General features: G+C 43.0%; 5 non-coding genes across 5 annotated transcripts; all 5 read right to left on the bottom strand.

Moving 5' to 3' along the window:
• Positions 1 to 3,463: 3,463 nt before the first annotated feature.
• Positions 3,464 to 3,535, bottom strand: trnac-gca (transfer RNA cysteine (anticodon GCA)). The gene has a single exon. It is a non-coding gene; the product is annotated as a tRNA-Cys (tRNA).
• Positions 3,536 to 3,737: 202 nt separating this feature from the next.
• trnac-gca (transfer RNA cysteine (anticodon GCA)) lies at positions 3,738 to 3,809 on the bottom strand. The gene has a single exon. It is a non-coding gene; the product is annotated as a tRNA-Cys (tRNA).
• Positions 3,810 to 3,950: 141 nt separating this feature from the next.
• On the bottom strand, positions 3,951 to 4,022 carry trnac-gca (transfer RNA cysteine (anticodon GCA)). The gene has a single exon. It is a non-coding gene; the product is annotated as a tRNA-Cys (tRNA).
• Positions 4,023 to 4,526: 504 nt separating this feature from the next.
• On the bottom strand, positions 4,527 to 4,598 carry trnac-gca (transfer RNA cysteine (anticodon GCA)). Its single transcript has one exon. It is a non-coding gene; the product is annotated as a tRNA-Cys (tRNA).
• Positions 4,599 to 6,434: 1,836 nt separating this feature from the next.
• On the bottom strand, positions 6,435 to 6,506 carry trnac-gca (transfer RNA cysteine (anticodon GCA)). Its single transcript has one exon. It is a non-coding gene; the product is annotated as a tRNA-Cys (tRNA).
• Positions 6,507 to 15,858: the final 9,352 nt, after the last annotated feature.

Below are 15,858 nucleotides of genomic sequence, written 5' to 3'. Positions count from 1 at the left end.
TGCACTCTCTCTGATTTGGTTAGACTGAGGGCGCCATGCGTGTTTAGCCTCCTGTGTGTGTGTGTGTGTGTGTGTGTGTGTGTGTGTGTGTGTGCGCCTGTTTGTTTCTATAGTGTGAGAATTGATTGCTTCGCTTGCAGGGTTTCCCGCTGTAACATATGTGTGCATCAGGAAGGTCAGCATCTGTATCCAGGATGTTTTTTTTGTTTGTTTTTTTTTCCTGAGTGGCAGACAGGAGGATAAAGGATGAAGGATGAGGTTTGGACTACTATTTTCAACATTCAGTGAAGATTTTCCCGCCTTTGGGCCTGTTGTGAAATCAACACACACACGCGCTTTGATGGTCGCGCTCATGATCGCCTTGTCTCTCAAAACGGCTCCCGACGGCACAACCTCTCTTTTTAGAGCGCCCGCTTTGAATCCTTGACCTGGAAACGTGCTTTTTGTTTTCACTCGTTAACAAACGTTGGATCTCGACACGCAGCGAGGGGACTGAGTGTGTTTGAAACGCACCATCAGCTCGACCCCTCTGAGTCATCTCCCATCACTGCTCTGCTCTTTGTATCTATCAGTCTTTCAGACAGCAGCAGAATGGCCCCTACAGAGTAGACTGAGGCTGAAAGCTGCAGCTGCTGCACACACTGAGCCGAGGCAAGGGACAGTACTCCCCTCTGCACACACACAAAGAGCGAGAGGGCTGCTCCTCCCTGTTTGTCTGATGTCTTGCTTTGCTTTAATAGCAAGACTGATGACATTTAAATCTTTCGCTTCGATTCACTCAATGCAAATCCAGCTGCATAAGTGGGTTACTTAACGTCCTTAACGTCCTGACACATAGACCAGGACAGTGAATGCAGCTCAACCTCTTTTAGCTTAATGTCACATTTTCTAACTGATGCATCAACCAAACATGAAAGAGTACAAAAAAAAGGTTGCTGTAATTAGCTCCTTTTTTTTTTTTTTTTTTTACGTGCATCTAACTAACTTTAAATTTTAATTAAAAAACCCACGTGTGTGTTTCATGTCATATAATAAAAGAGCACAGACGGACAAGGTGGTGTGTAATTGATGATTAATATCAGGTAAATTTTTTCAGTTTCCTTTAAGCACTTTGACTGAACACTCATGGAGGCATATTATAAGACAGGACACATATAAATTAAAAAATATCTGTTTGTAATGGGAAGTATTATTTCTTACCATTATTTCTTGAGCAAACTTTGACAACTTGAGACTCGGATTAGTTAGAACTGAATTTTAAAAATGTTTTGTTACAAAAAATAGCAAAGAGTTAACAAACAATGCATATTCCCCAAATACTATAGCATGGTCTAATCGAGTATTATTTATCTTTGTGTTTTTGTTTTGCTCGTTAAATGGTCAGAAATCTTCCTCATCTCCTGATGGTTGCCGTCGTATAACATCGTTTTTCACGCATCATAAATATGCATATCTATTTTATTTATGTTTTATTTATTTAGTTTCAGTGGAAACTCCCATAATGTATAAAAACACTGCTTCAATTCCAACACATCCATCAATAACAACACACAACACAATTCCTTCGATACACAACAGCCAACACCGCTCAACACTCATCTAATGACTTATTGAACAACTTCATTTAATAACTGAGAAAAGAAAACAATTAATAATTCATCGATAAAGATTAATTTGTAGACAACCACTACACAACTACTGAATACTTTTTTTTTATATATGAGCAGGTTTCATGACTCCCCCCCCCCCCCCCCCACCTTCTATAAAGTCACCAGTTTTTATTGATGGATCCATAAGAATCCATAAAGCTGCACCAACATGCTTCCCACGCATCCTCCATACCAAATACTAAATCCACCTTCGACTCGCAGCCCCCATTTATCAGCATAAACAAATAGTTGACAGTAATTTTGGAAACAGCTGTGTTATTTATACATATTTGGGATGTTATTTATTGGTCTCCTTCATCTGTCTTTCCTCAGCTCCAGTATTGCCATAAATTAAGTGTTCCCTAATCCAGTATGTGCTGTACGGCCCCCCGTGACCAAGACTCAAAAAGGTGACAGTGCTGCATGATTTGTTGGATATTATTAGCATGGTAATAAGGTCTTAGAAGACTCAGAAAGCGAGGGAGCGCCACACGGTGTGCATCCAGGTGTGTGATATTTAGCAGCAGCAGTTGCCTCAGGAGTAGATCTGTCAGACAAGTGAGCACACACTGTAATGAAAGACTGGCCACTTCCCTGGAGAATGTGCATAATATGAATAAAAATAACGCACAAGTACAGTAGTTTGCAAGCACACACAAACGCACACATTCAGAGGTTTACGCAAACATAAATGCATACACACACACACACACACTTCCTCTACCCTCCAACCCCGTCACCAAAGGCAAAGGTGCTCTTCACAAGCACATACATATGCAGACACAAACGCAAACACACACACGTCGAATGTGCTCCATCCATGCCTAAAGACACAACAAGAAACATCTAATTCTGAGTCACTCTCAGTCCGACTCACACATTGGCACATGCACACAAACACGCACACAGATATGCACAGACATGCAGCAGCACTTTGCTTTACCAATGCCCTTTAACTTGGTTACTGGGACAGATTTTACCTCGAATTTATCAGCTATTCAATACTTCAGTCAGTCAGTACATCACACACACACACACACACACACACACTGACCCCCAGAGATCTCCTCTTTCAGCCTCTTTCTCTCCCTGAGCTCCTTCCTTCCTCCTCCATCCTTCTCTAATGAGTCTTGAAGTTTGCAGGTGAGCTGCAGCCTGAGGAGTTAGCTGAATGCTCCCATGTGCCTGTGTGTGTGTGTGTGTGTGTGTGTCTGTTTTGTTGTGTGTCATTATATATGATAATATACAAACGCTCACAGAGACATCCTCACCTCAGGTTCCCTCGTCTCCTTCCGTGTTAATTAGAGATGGGAATCTAAACGTTGATGAGCATGAAATTAAGTTATGGCTCCGGCTGAAGTACGGGTGATGAATCTTTCCAATAACGTGATTCCGCAGTTTTGCCTGAAGTCGGAAGAACATATGCTCTCTGCTGCAAATAAATTAAAGTCTGCGGCTTTGGTCAGAATCTAACATCTCTACTTAACAACAGATGCATCTGCAGCACATTTTTCTGAGGCTGATTTGTTGCAGTTGTAGCCGACATTCGACAGACAACTATGGAAACGGCGCTGTCGCTGGTTTATCGCATCGTCTGATGGCCGAGCTGCTGCACTACTTCAGAGGGACCTAATCACTGAATTTATATACATTCATGACGGCTCTTCTTTCCCCCTTTAATCATCACTATCTTATATGCATGTGATCCTTTTTTCTGGCATTTTAGGTAGAAAGCTGAAATGGAAAATTCTTCAATACAATCTATTGCTCAAACTAAAACACTGTGTGAAATGGTCTCTAATTCAAGTTCTCACAGGGGGCACCCAGATTTGAACTGGGGACCTCTTGATCTGCAGTCAAATGCTCTGCCACTGAGCTATACCCCCCTGTTGGTTTTGGTTATCACAAAAACATATACAGATTGCGGCCTGCCGCTCTAAATAATCATGTTGAACTAAAATAAACAAACCAGGTCACTATCACATGCTTTAACAGTCCCACTGAGCACAAACATCTGTGAGCCAATAAGACAATAACTGTAGCGAGTGATGACATCAACACGAGCTTCTCCATTGTGTTAGTGGTCACAGGGGGCACCCAGAGTTGAACTGGGGACCTCTTGATCTGCAGTCAAATGCTCTACCACTGAGCTATACCCCCTCTGCTAGGAGGCATCTTTTGTTCATCCAATGAGCCGTAGACATAGACCATATATTTGGTATAATTAGCTGGAGGTTGGCTGAAAGGAGCAATACAGTCAAACAGAATTTGTTTTTGCACGTGAAAACATGAAGGATTGGCAGGGGGCACCCAGATTTGAACTGGGGACCTCTTGATCTGCAGTCAAATGCTCTACCACTGAGCTATACCCCCCTCCTCTGTGATGTCGTTGTTTGAATTTCTCTTGAATAGACCTCCTGAGGTCTTCTCAGGTTAGATGAGGCATTTATTCCCTCCAGTGAGACTCATTGATCTCATTTTTTGTGTATTTTTTCCTCAGTGAGTCTGTGCAAGATCAAAAGAAGTCTCAGCTGTCTCAGCTCATCAGACAGATCTCACTTTGTTCATGTTAACAATGACTCTTCCTCACACACTTCAGTTAATCATGGAGTTCCACAGGGTTAGTATAAATGATGATATCAATGCTAGCTTTTTTTAAATAATCCTGACCATGGAGTGACTGGAGTGACTGTCCACAGGGCCACCCAGAGTGCTTAAGCTGCAGTCAAAGGCTCTACGGCTGAACTATTCTCCCTCTGTTCGTCCAAAGAGCTGTAGACATGGACCATATAGTTGGTATAATTAGCTAGAGGTTGGCTGAAAGGCGGAACAGTCAAACAGAATTTGTGCTGGCTCGTGAAAATGTGGAGGTTTGGCAGGGGGCACCCAGATTTGAACTGGGGACCTCTTGATCTGCAGTCAAATGCTCTACCACTGAGCTATACCCCCTGTGACAACTGCTGCTTTCTGTGCAAGTAATCCCACAGAATATGTGAACCTGGGTGGAGTGGGGAAGCTGCTGAGCGTGCGTTTGATGTGGTAACGTTTGTGGATGATAGTTGTACCTGCTGTTGCCGCTGTTCACACTGTGTAAAATCGCTTTCTCTGTGTTGATTAGCGTCAAACCTCAACAGGGGCGCTGTGTTTTGACGTTTCCCATAAGCTCACACTTTGCAGACTTGCAAATGTAATATTTACTAAGAAGGAGAAGTTAAAATATAAATGTTTAATTTAAAAAATATTTTCTGCCTCTGAGTTTATCTCATGAATCCTGGATGTTGAGGAAGATGTCATGAGCAAAAACGTAGACATTTAAAAAAGGTGCGAGTTAAAAGAAGAGACCAAACCGTTTTTTCTTTCCCGTGGTCTCCCATTAAGACATTCTCAGGAGAAGGGTTTCCATAAATTATATGAGATGTCTTTTTGTTTGTACATTAGTGAGACTATTTATAGAGGGCATTGTTTGTGTTTGTACTATTTATAGCCCCATCATCCACCCATTCGTCCATCATGCAGGCCAGAGGTCCATGCTGATTTAAATGTGATCGCACAGACTAAACAGAATGAAACAATTTGCCATTCGGTCACGTCGAGCTACACAACAAGGTAACAGATAACGATCCCCAGTTCAGATACATGCACTGTAGTGAAGGTAAAGTTAAGGTATTCAGTCCACCAATGAGTTTGTCTGCACAGACTCATCGTTGACATGTCTTATATAGTATTGGAACAGAGGTAGTTGAGCTTTTTTCCCAGAATGAGGAGCATGTACCTCTAAACTTCTTGTTTATTCTTCTCTAAACTTCATGTGCCAACATCTCAGGCTCAGGTGTCAGACTGCAGGTTTTCTGTTCACGCACTAACGCTGTAGGTAACCATCCTAATAAATGTCTCCTCTCCTGCTGAACAGCTAATCGGTTACACGGATCAATTCCCATAAAATCTCACATTGAAAACATTTCGACAAGCAGTAAATGTAATGTCATGGTGAGCGCTTTGTACCATTATTGATTCACTGAAATGTTTTTTTTTTTTTTTACTGAGGCTATGCATTCTGCAAAAGCTCCTGCAATTAAAGACGAAGATGGGTTCCTAATGAAGTATGGCACATATTCATCTCTTAAAAGGAACACAGAGAGTCCCGCCCCCCAACATCTCGGGCGGTTTAGTATGAGATAGATAAAGATGTGTGGGGGCTAAAGACAGAAAACCAGCAACAATGCAAACTAAATATAGTGTTGTACTCTAATGAACAAACAGTGCACAAATGCATTAAAACCAGCATGAAGAGAATAGTATGAAATTGTTGACAAGCAACAACAAGCGAAATTATAGACTGATCTGTGTGCACATTCAAAATATCCTTCCATATTATCCATCCATTTATACATCCATCACTGTCTTAGCCAAGAATGATTCATGCACAGCATATGTCTGTACGTAAATATGATTAAGGGCCACTTCCCTGCAGATCAATAGGTCCCCGTTTCAACTCTGGGTGCCCCCCCAAGCAATCTTCATATATTCATGAGCCGATACAAAGTGTATGAGTCATTCTGCTCCATCAGTCTCGGAGCACTTATGATGCTTTTCCACAATCCCTCAGATTGAGGTTGAAATGAAAGTCACAGGAATCCAAGTCCTTGACACGAATTGGCATACAACGCAGGACACGCTGTAACATCTCAGCCACAGGTGTCAAACTCTGAAAGTCTGCAGTTTTTCCGTTGTATTTTTTTCCTGGTTCTGTGGAAAAGGTTTTGCATGCTCTACATGTTAGTTCACAGGGGGCACCCAGAGTTGAACTGGGGACCTCTTGATCTGCAGTCAAATGCTCTGCCACTGAGCTATACCCCCTGTTGGGTTTGGTTATCACAAATACATATCCACATTGCGGCCTGCCATGCAGACTAAACATCATGTTGACCCACAATAAACAAACCAGGCCACTAGTCCCACTGAAGTACAAACATCTGTGCGCCAACGTAAAAGAGCACAACATGACACTGACATGTCTAACTGCAAATTGAGGGTGAAGTCGCATCACAGCAACTTCGGCTTCAAACAGAGTTCATCAGCGAATGACCTTACTGGGCTGCTGTCATTATTATTATTATTATTGAAAACATTCACGCTGTCACTGTGGAAACGTGGCAAGGCTGAAGAGGAAACCTCCCGACCTGCTGTCAAATGTTCAGCTGCTGACTTACACCAGTGGATGTAATGAGGCGAACATTTCGGCTCCCACGTTCCAGTGCGGATTCCCGAGGCCTTGTAAACAACTCCGCCGTCCTACCTGGATGTAATTCTTTGAAATTAATTACCAGCCTAATTATTTAAATTGGCTGCGCCTTCCGATTCATGCAGTTTACGGTAATTTCTCCTCCGCTTCTCTGCGACTCTGTTTAAAATACTAGTTGCTGGCAGGAGAAGTGACTTAAAGGCCTCAGTAAGTTGTGTTTTCATTCTCTCGATGCTGAAACAGCATGTAGAGGAGGGACGTAACACAGCGCAGGTTAAGGTTGGAGTTAAGTCCTGAGAAACTTTCATTTTAAAGGTCTGACTCTCTGGTTGTGAAACTTCACGAGCTGAGTTGTTGTTGTTGTGTAAGTCCCTGTTTTTATGATGACTCTGCCATCTCCGGCTTAGTGCACATCAATAGCGGCTCGTCAGTCTGCGGCTCAGAAATGCAGCGATTTGTCTAATGGCCTCAGTGGAGCCATATTGTGAAGGAAATGACAAGAATCCAAGTGACCAATCTGTCACTCAGGCCTCCTCTTAAAGTGCTTTGATGTTTACACGGATGATACACTGTCCAAATGAGCCAAATTAGCTTGGCTTATGCAGACAGGCTGAAGGATTATGTGCGTTAAGCAACCCCTGTCTCCTCAATCCATCTGTGAGCCGTCTGATTTAGGAGACATTTATATGTGCTGGGTGTTTGAAGGCTGCAAATATGAACTCAGAATATGATTATCTCAGACAGAAGATTTGGAACAGTGAAACAGTGATTCTATATGACCCGGGTGAATAGATATCAGATTTCACATGTGGAGATATAAAGTTCTCACAGGGAGCACCTCTGAGCTACACCCCCACATAAACACACACAGATCAGCTGGTCTGACTGGAAACATGCTGTAAAGTATGAAGCACAGGAGTCAAACTGTGACCTCTGAGAGTCAACATGTCCTCTCCGCCTGAACAGCCAATCGTGCTACAGACATTTACATGGTCAGTACCTTTTTCCTAAATAGTTTCAATCAGCGACTTCTCCATCAGATGAAAGATGGCTTACTTGTTTGAACAATGCTGCTCTTATGACATGTTTGGAAATCAGCTGTATTAAGGATTTGTGATTTAGACTTTGTGGAGGGAGCACCCAGAGTTGAACTGGGGACCGGAGATCATCTATGGCAAGATTTCCTCATGAAAAGAAGTTTGATAACTTTGTGGACGTTTTAATCTGCTGTCAAACATTCAAGTGAAGCCTCAAGTCTGACTGGCCATGAGTCTGTGTGATGGTTTTGACATCAGCTTCACATCTCTAAAAATCAAAAGGATGCATGAAATTGTTTAAGGTCATTAAAACAACACCAACATTTGACAGACACTGTGACTCTGAGCAACATGATATGAATTTAAAGAGGATTTATTCTCAGCACATGATCTGTGAAATGTGGTGATAGCCACTGGTCTGCTCCGAAGGGAGAGATAAGAAAAGTGACTGAGATAGCAAGCAGTCCTAATTTGAGCAACCAGCTCTGGTGAGTAGATTGGGACGATATCAACCCAACATCTTTTATTGTTTGTAGGGTTGCATGATTACGGCTCCACAGTGGAGGCGGTGAGCGAAGAGGGCATGCTGAAAGTACTGAGGATAATAAACCATCCCTCCATATTTCTGTAAGTGGAGATGACAGTATGTGGTTGACATGCAACACGGCCAGTGTTAGCTGATTATGTGGATATTTCCCCACTTCAGTGTCCTCTCATGACTTTTTCCAACTAGTGTTGCTTGTTTGTTTGTTTTTTCTGTGTTGGCAGCTCACGGGCTTCTCTCAGGGCCTCGAATCCACTGGCATTCATACCAGGCACCATGTTGGGCTTTAATAATTTGTTATCCTTTGACACATTTGACTTTGCATGGCACTCATTACCAAATTAAAGTAAAGTACAAATACTTTTTGACAGATATTCATAGAGAATATCCAGCAATTATGAATCCATAGAGCCGCCTGTTAACCTGATGTGTGTTTCTTTGGAGGATTTTGCAAACCCACAAAGACACGAGGCCTCCGGCCTTCTTTCTGTGAGACGACGATGCTAAAGATAATTTCTACATAAACACATAACTTATCCAGATAAAGTCTCATTCATGATTTATTAAAGAATCTATTTTTACGTTTTTCAACGGCTACATGCCTACAGTTAGTATTAATAGATGTTTACGTAGCAGTCCGGCCAAAAGCTTCAGTCACTGTTGTGTTTATAATAAAAAAGGTCTTCTGAGAGACGTCATGTCTGGACTGCATATTTCAACATATCTGAGGTTTGACAAAGAAAAACATCCTCTGGGGACTGTGAACGCTGCCATCGACACACATTTTCTTAAACGTATCATCGGCGTTCTTTTCCAACCGATCCACAAAGTCCACAGATCCATTATTAGGAATATTATTTAATGAAATGTCCCGTTCTCAACAGACCACATGCAGCACTTTTAAATCCTTCCATCAGGGACACCATATGGCAGAGGTTATAAAGCACGTCCTGTCCTGCTCCTTGCCGTTGATCCCGGAGACTCAATGAGGATCATTTACCTCCAAAATGAACCCCCCCATCACTCCCAGTCTTCACCCTCCCTTTACTCTTCCAAGGGGAATTAAAATCCCACCACCCCTCCTCCTCTTCCTCCTCCTCTTCATCATCATCACCATATATAAAAAAAATACACACTCAGCCACCCCCACCCCCCAGCCCTGACCCAGTTTGGAGGGGATGAGGGGGTAAGTCAGGACCATTGTGAGAGTGTACCACAGGGAGAGAGGCAAGATGCTCTGCCTCCCTCACTCGTCTCCCTTTCAGGAAGAGCTCACACTTGGTTAAGCACACACTGAGGCGCTTCACAAGAGACCTGCCGCAGAGCTGCGCGTTTTTGTTTTCATTCCTTCCTTTTTTTTTTTTTTTTTTTTTTTAATTTTGTTTTGTTTTGTTTTGGTTTGGTTGTTGTTGTCTGGATGCCGTCGTTGATTTTAGGTCAGGGCCGCTTGATGTCACTCGAAGTTAAGGGCTATGTAAAGGAGGGTAAGTGAGACGAGGAGACAGAGACATGACGGGCCTCAGGTTGAGAGACAAAGGACACGGCACCTGGCGTCCCGCGGAGAAGGAGTAGAGTGAGTAAGCCGCTTCATCACTTCACTTTGCATCTTGTTTGTCATCTGTTTGTGCTTGTTATTTGCATTTATTCATCTGAAAAGTGCCTCTAATTGCTGACAAAAGAGAAAAAAAAAAAGTTAGATTTGTAAGACTTAAGAGTGATTTTCTTCTACGTGAGGCTGAACAAAAGGCGCAGACGCACTCAGAGAGGCTGCTGCTGCCAAAGACATATGGAACCGGCTCACTGTTACGTTTCTTCCCTTCGGACACTGTTAATGAGGGAATTTTTATTCCTCCACGAACCCAGAGGAGCAGGGAACGCTCCTCCGCAGCTCGCCTCCCACCTGCAAACATGAAGACGGACAGCTCATTCACTCATCCTTCTCAGCAAAGACTTCCTCGTCTCAAGAGTCTTTCACATTTCATTCAAAATGTTCAGTTTCTGCTTTTATCCCTCACCATCTTACGTACCACTCATATCATCAGCCAGAGGCCCAAACTGGGGTCTGTCTACTATCTGCTTGAGCTTTTGGAATTTGTAGTTTATTTGTGTTTCATGGCCGCGTGCATTTACAACCTGCAAGTAAGTTTTTTGTCTTTTGTGTTTGTGCGTGTGTGTAAATGTAAGCGCAGAGATTAGCACATGAAACGGATATGATGAACAACTTTGATAACCTTCTCTGGGTGAACTCAGATTAATGTAATGTCACTCTGGGATTGTGTGGGTTTTTTTTTTTTTTTTATCATGTCAGAGACAAATTTGCTGAACAGGAGAAAACAGCAGACAACCAAAAAAAGTGTTGATAAGAAATCCATTTTTAGCTATGTTGGGTTTTTTTTTTTTGGTGATTTGAATATCTCTCAGTGTCTAACAAAAGAGCTTATCCTGCTCTTCATTGTAGGAAAAGGGACACCACAACACAAGTGTGTGCTTTTTAATCTGAGTGTTTCGCTGGTGTTCGCTTTAATAACCGTTATCTCTACTCATGTTGTGGTTTCACAAGAAAATGCGGTGACCTTTCGTTTTTCTTTTTTTAACACATGCATTTGCTGGTTTTGATACTCAGGGTCTCTTAGCATGAAAGCAGCCATGATTTAACCCACATTCAGATGGGATGGGGGGGGTGGATGTCTGGCCAGCTCCTGTGTGAGCAGATTAGTTTGATCCTATGCAGTCTGTGTGAGACACGGTGGAAGATCAGAAGGACCAGAGGAGCGAACCTGCCCATCATGACTTTTCGTCTTTAAAGAAACCATTCCACCTCTCTTTTTTCAGATTAACGCTCATTAAATATTAACATAGACACCAAACTGACCCATGCATCTCATCAGCTGCAGCACTGGCTTTGGTCTGGATCTCCTCCGATTCGTGTTCATGTAAAATGTGAAAATGTGACTCCTTCACACAGATTCGTTCTGACTTTCAAAGCAACAGCAGCAGCACCATTAACCTTTCTCTCTGTCGACTACATTAGTTCTCTCTCTTTCTGGCTTTGCCTCGCTTCAAATTCTGCCACGGTGAAGTGAAGGCTGTTTGAGTTTTACCTGACGTTACCTCACTCCTTTTCTCCATGAATGCAGAAGGTTTGAATGAACAAGTGTGAAATTTATTCTGTGACTGCTCCTAAACAACCTTCTCAGCTCTTTCCGGATTCATAAACTTATTTATTTCAGTCAATTCAGTGAAATCCTACTTTTTAATAGTCCGTATTTATCAAGGCAATATTCAATAATCAATAACATTGTGCTCAGTGATAATGTCAACCATCATTCGTGCTGCTCGGCAGTCAATATCTTTGTGTCAAGTGTTTGAAAACGAGAACTTAATATTGTATTAGATTAGTCATTAGCTGCATGTAAGACAGGTAACTAGAATGTGAAGATAAATCACAGCGTTTTCATTTCATACAAATTTTTATCACAGTTTATTTTAATTGCTCAATAATTAAAAAAAAAAAGTGCACTTGAAAGAATTACAGCTAAAAATTAACCTTGGTTTTATTAGCTACACCAAGTTAATACGATTTTATTTCCAACATTCATGAATTCACTGCAAATTTAATAAGAATATGTATAATGACATGAGAACCAGTTTACTGCAAAGCGATAATAGCTGGATTTTTGTTACTGAAAGCTGAAGGGCTTACTGTAACATTCATGTGAAGGGGAAGCTTTGTGTAATTATGACCACTGAGAAAGAGAGAGAAAGATGGCCATTAAAAAGTTTCAGACAAACTGCTGAAAAACCTGAAAATCATGTCTAACAAAGTCTACCAGCCAAAAAGGGTATTAAAGGCAAAAGTCCAACGGCAGAGCAGCAGCACCGGGAGCCAATATTCTTACAGACTGCTGACCGTTTCTTTTATTGGCTCTTTCAATCACTTAAAAAAAAAAAAAAAAAAAAAAACCTAAGACTGACTCAGACCTGAGTTCAGAGAGCTCAGCATCTCAGCGTGATCTGTAAATACAACATATCGCCAACGAAATTGTGTACAATAATGGTTTCACGCAGCAGTTTAATCTGTCTCGTTTGTCTGTAAATGTGTTTTTGAATGCTTCACTTGATTAAAGTTCATCCAGATAATAAATTTGTTAGCCTTACGTAAACTCATTACCACTTTATTTCGCTAACATTTACAGTACGTTCATTATTCAGACTGCCGCTGGCCTGTGTTTATTAATATGGATGCGGCTTTGTGCCTGTGTGGGCATGTGTGTTTATACAAGGATCTGCAGATACTGTGTCAGGCCATTAGTATGTACACAAACACTACAGAGGCCACAAGCAAGAACAGATAAAAATGTTAAAGCTCCCCTTCATTCGCAGTGCGGTTCATTAACTGTTTAACAGTAAGAAAATAAAAAGCTTTTCCTCTCAGGCCTTCAGGCCGGTGACCTCTGACCTCTGAACTCTCTGCATCCCAAATATGTTGAGAAATGATGCAGTTTAGCCAAACTGCTTTTAAAAGTCTTCCAGGAGACACATACTCAAAAATTCAATTTTAAATGTCGATAAAATAAGGGAAAGGAAAAGAGCCACTCCATCTCACCGTTCTTCATGTTGAAATACGCCCAGGTTAGTATCTGTGAAGCCAGAACTTCACCTGCTGCTGTGCAGAACTCTCCTGGATGCTCCCTGTTACGCAACCGCAACCGCAACCGCCATCCACCTGCGGGTGTCCACTTGTGCCGTGGTGAGCTCGTCCCCCCGGTGTCCCTCCCCGAGCCCTTGGCCCTGCAGCTGCAGTGGCGTGTTCACACGATGAGTCACGGCCGTGAATAAGGAGCCTCAGCTGATCTCACGTCAGTGCCTCTTGTTGTCGTGACACTTTTGCGTAGAGGGACGTTGTGGCTTTTACACCACATGCGTGTTTTTGTGCGTTACATCTGGATGTGAGTCTGCGCTGTGCTGAGGGATCCCTCCAGTGACGCTGAGTGTACTTGTATCTGTCTGTTTCGCTCAGAGCGGGAGGTCGTGATGCGCAGAGTTCACCACGTAGAAACTGATCTTGCCGACCTTTGACCTTGTACTCTTCTGTCACAAGCTCAGAAGAAACTGATGCTTTGATGACCCATCACGACACAGTCATGACCTTTTGGGCTGAAGGCTACGGAGCCATTGATCCTGAATGTCATTCCCTTTCAAAGCTCATTAGCAGTCTCCTGTATATTTAAAATCCCTGTGTGATTACACTGGGGGGGGGTTTTCTTTGTCATTGTTTTCTGACTTTGGATCCAAAGTCTTTGTTCTTCCACGTTATAAAGCATGACATGATTTGCACCAATTAGCCGATCGTTCTTTACATCGAGAAAACCTGCCTGCTCTGTCTGTGCGCTGCTATTCGGGACGCTGACTCACCCCGATAACTTGATGCACAGAGTCAGCGTCTTACCCCGAACTGCCCCACTAGCTGCCGCAGACGCAAATTAGATGAGAAAGCAAAATACCAGGTTATATGTGGCTGAGGTGGGAGGAGGGAGCGATAAGTTCAGGCAGCTGTGTGGAGCTCAGTGAAGCACATAATGAAGTTCTTCAGTTTGTAGTGAGTCTCCTAAACACACGTTTATATTAAGAGGTTTCAGATAATAAAAGTTTAGCCATACGTTAAGTAAATTCAAACCACTTGAACAGGCTGTAGAGACCAAATCTTGTTAGATGTGCGATCTGCAGAAGCATCTTCATAATCTGCTCCCACATTTAAAAGAGCAAAACAGAACGGTGATTTAATAATAGGAACCAAATCAAATTGGCTAAAAAAAAAAAAAAAATCTTTTAAAGCTTTTATCACACTGTTAAAAGACAAATACATTTGTTTTCCTGCCGCTTTAAACAGCAGACGGCTCAGTGTTAGACTACATCGAGCTGTTCAACTGTTGGTCTGCACAGCACAGTAAGTTACGTAAAGAAATGCAGTGATGTAATGTGGGAAAAGTCAGACAGATCTCCGCCATGGAAGGACGCCGCTGTGACTCTGTGTGCTTGTGGCGGCTGCTCGCTCTCCTCCGACCATGTGCCGCTTACTCACACACCCCGTCGGCTACAGGCGCTCACGGTTAACCCTCTCACAGGCGTCTCCACTTCCTGGCCTTCCCTGTGCACTTTGTGCAGCAATAACAGGCACGCAGAGGATTCCCGACATCTGCCTGCTGCGTCCTGAGCGTGTCCTTATATGGTCAGAGTGATCAATACACATGTTTCATTGCGAGGCTTCTTCAAAACATCCCACCCTCTCTGCTCCTCCCGGAGACACAAAGCAGAGGGCCGTGAGCTGCTCTTCGCCTCCTCCTGCAAAATTTATCCCCCTCACACACAGTTTAAGCTCCCAACCTGCTCTGTAAGGAGATCGTCCCTTGGAGCCCTTTAAACCCCAACCTAAGCTCGTATTCATGGTCGGATTTTCCCCTCAGTCGAGCTGACAATAAGCCGTGCGTTACTGCAGCTTCATGAGGGAGGAAAAGTTCTGTGGAGGTGTCGCACTCATCCTCCAAAGCTGTCCTGAGGGACAGCAGTGTTTGGGTTCAGCTTGGCTGCCTGAGCTAATGCGGGTCTGCTGAGCGAGTCCCCGCTCCAACGGTTTGTGGCCGGGCCACCTGCTGATTCTGCTGGTTTGGATGGACTGCCTGGAGCCCAGACATAACCTACATAGGCAACATGTCTCTCTTCCCAAAATGTGCTCGTGCGAAATGCACGATGAGCATGACACACCGCAGCACAATGCCATTTACCTCCCAACCAGAGCAAACCAGTCAAGTTAATACAATCCTGAAAACTGCACCTCTCATAGAAGAGGGCTCCCTAAGAGGATTTATTTCTTCAAAAAGAGACAGGCTGTTAAATAAAGTATGTGTGTATTTGGCGATAGCAAATTCCCTATTTGGATTATTTCGCCTCCTTCTCAGTGCTGCTTGATGGTATTTTTTTTAATACCAATATCCTCTTTTCACCCTGTTTGGTCTTCTAATTCCCCCCAAAAGCTTGAACTTGACAGCAGCCTCGCTGTGGCACTTAACTGCAAATCCTGCATGTGTGTATTTGTGCTGCAAGGAGCAACAGATCAAATTAAGGATATAATGATGCCTGAAATTTTAATTTAGGCAATTGTTATGTCACCCCCTTTAACATTTCACCGCCGAACCTGCAGAGCTAATACTGTTTCCACAGGGATGAAAGTCTCACTTTAGACAAAGCTTACAGCGTGCTTTGATTTTATGTTCTAAGGATTTATTGTGAGCTCATACTTTCTCTTCTGCTCTCTTTCCTCTGTACTTCCTCCAGAGTCTGTGAGCAGGTGAGAGAGGGACACTGTCTGCCCCACTGTCCAGCGACACC

Source organism: Echeneis naucrates, chromosome 8 (genome assembly GCF_900963305.1).
Source record: "Echeneis naucrates chromosome 8, fEcheNa1.1, whole genome shotgun sequence".
Classification (NCBI taxonomy): domain Eukaryota; kingdom Metazoa; phylum Chordata; class Actinopteri; order Carangiformes; family Echeneidae; genus Echeneis; species Echeneis naucrates.
The sequence above is the reverse complement of the archived record's forward strand: the minus strand, read 5'-3'. Positions and strand labels throughout refer to the sequence as shown.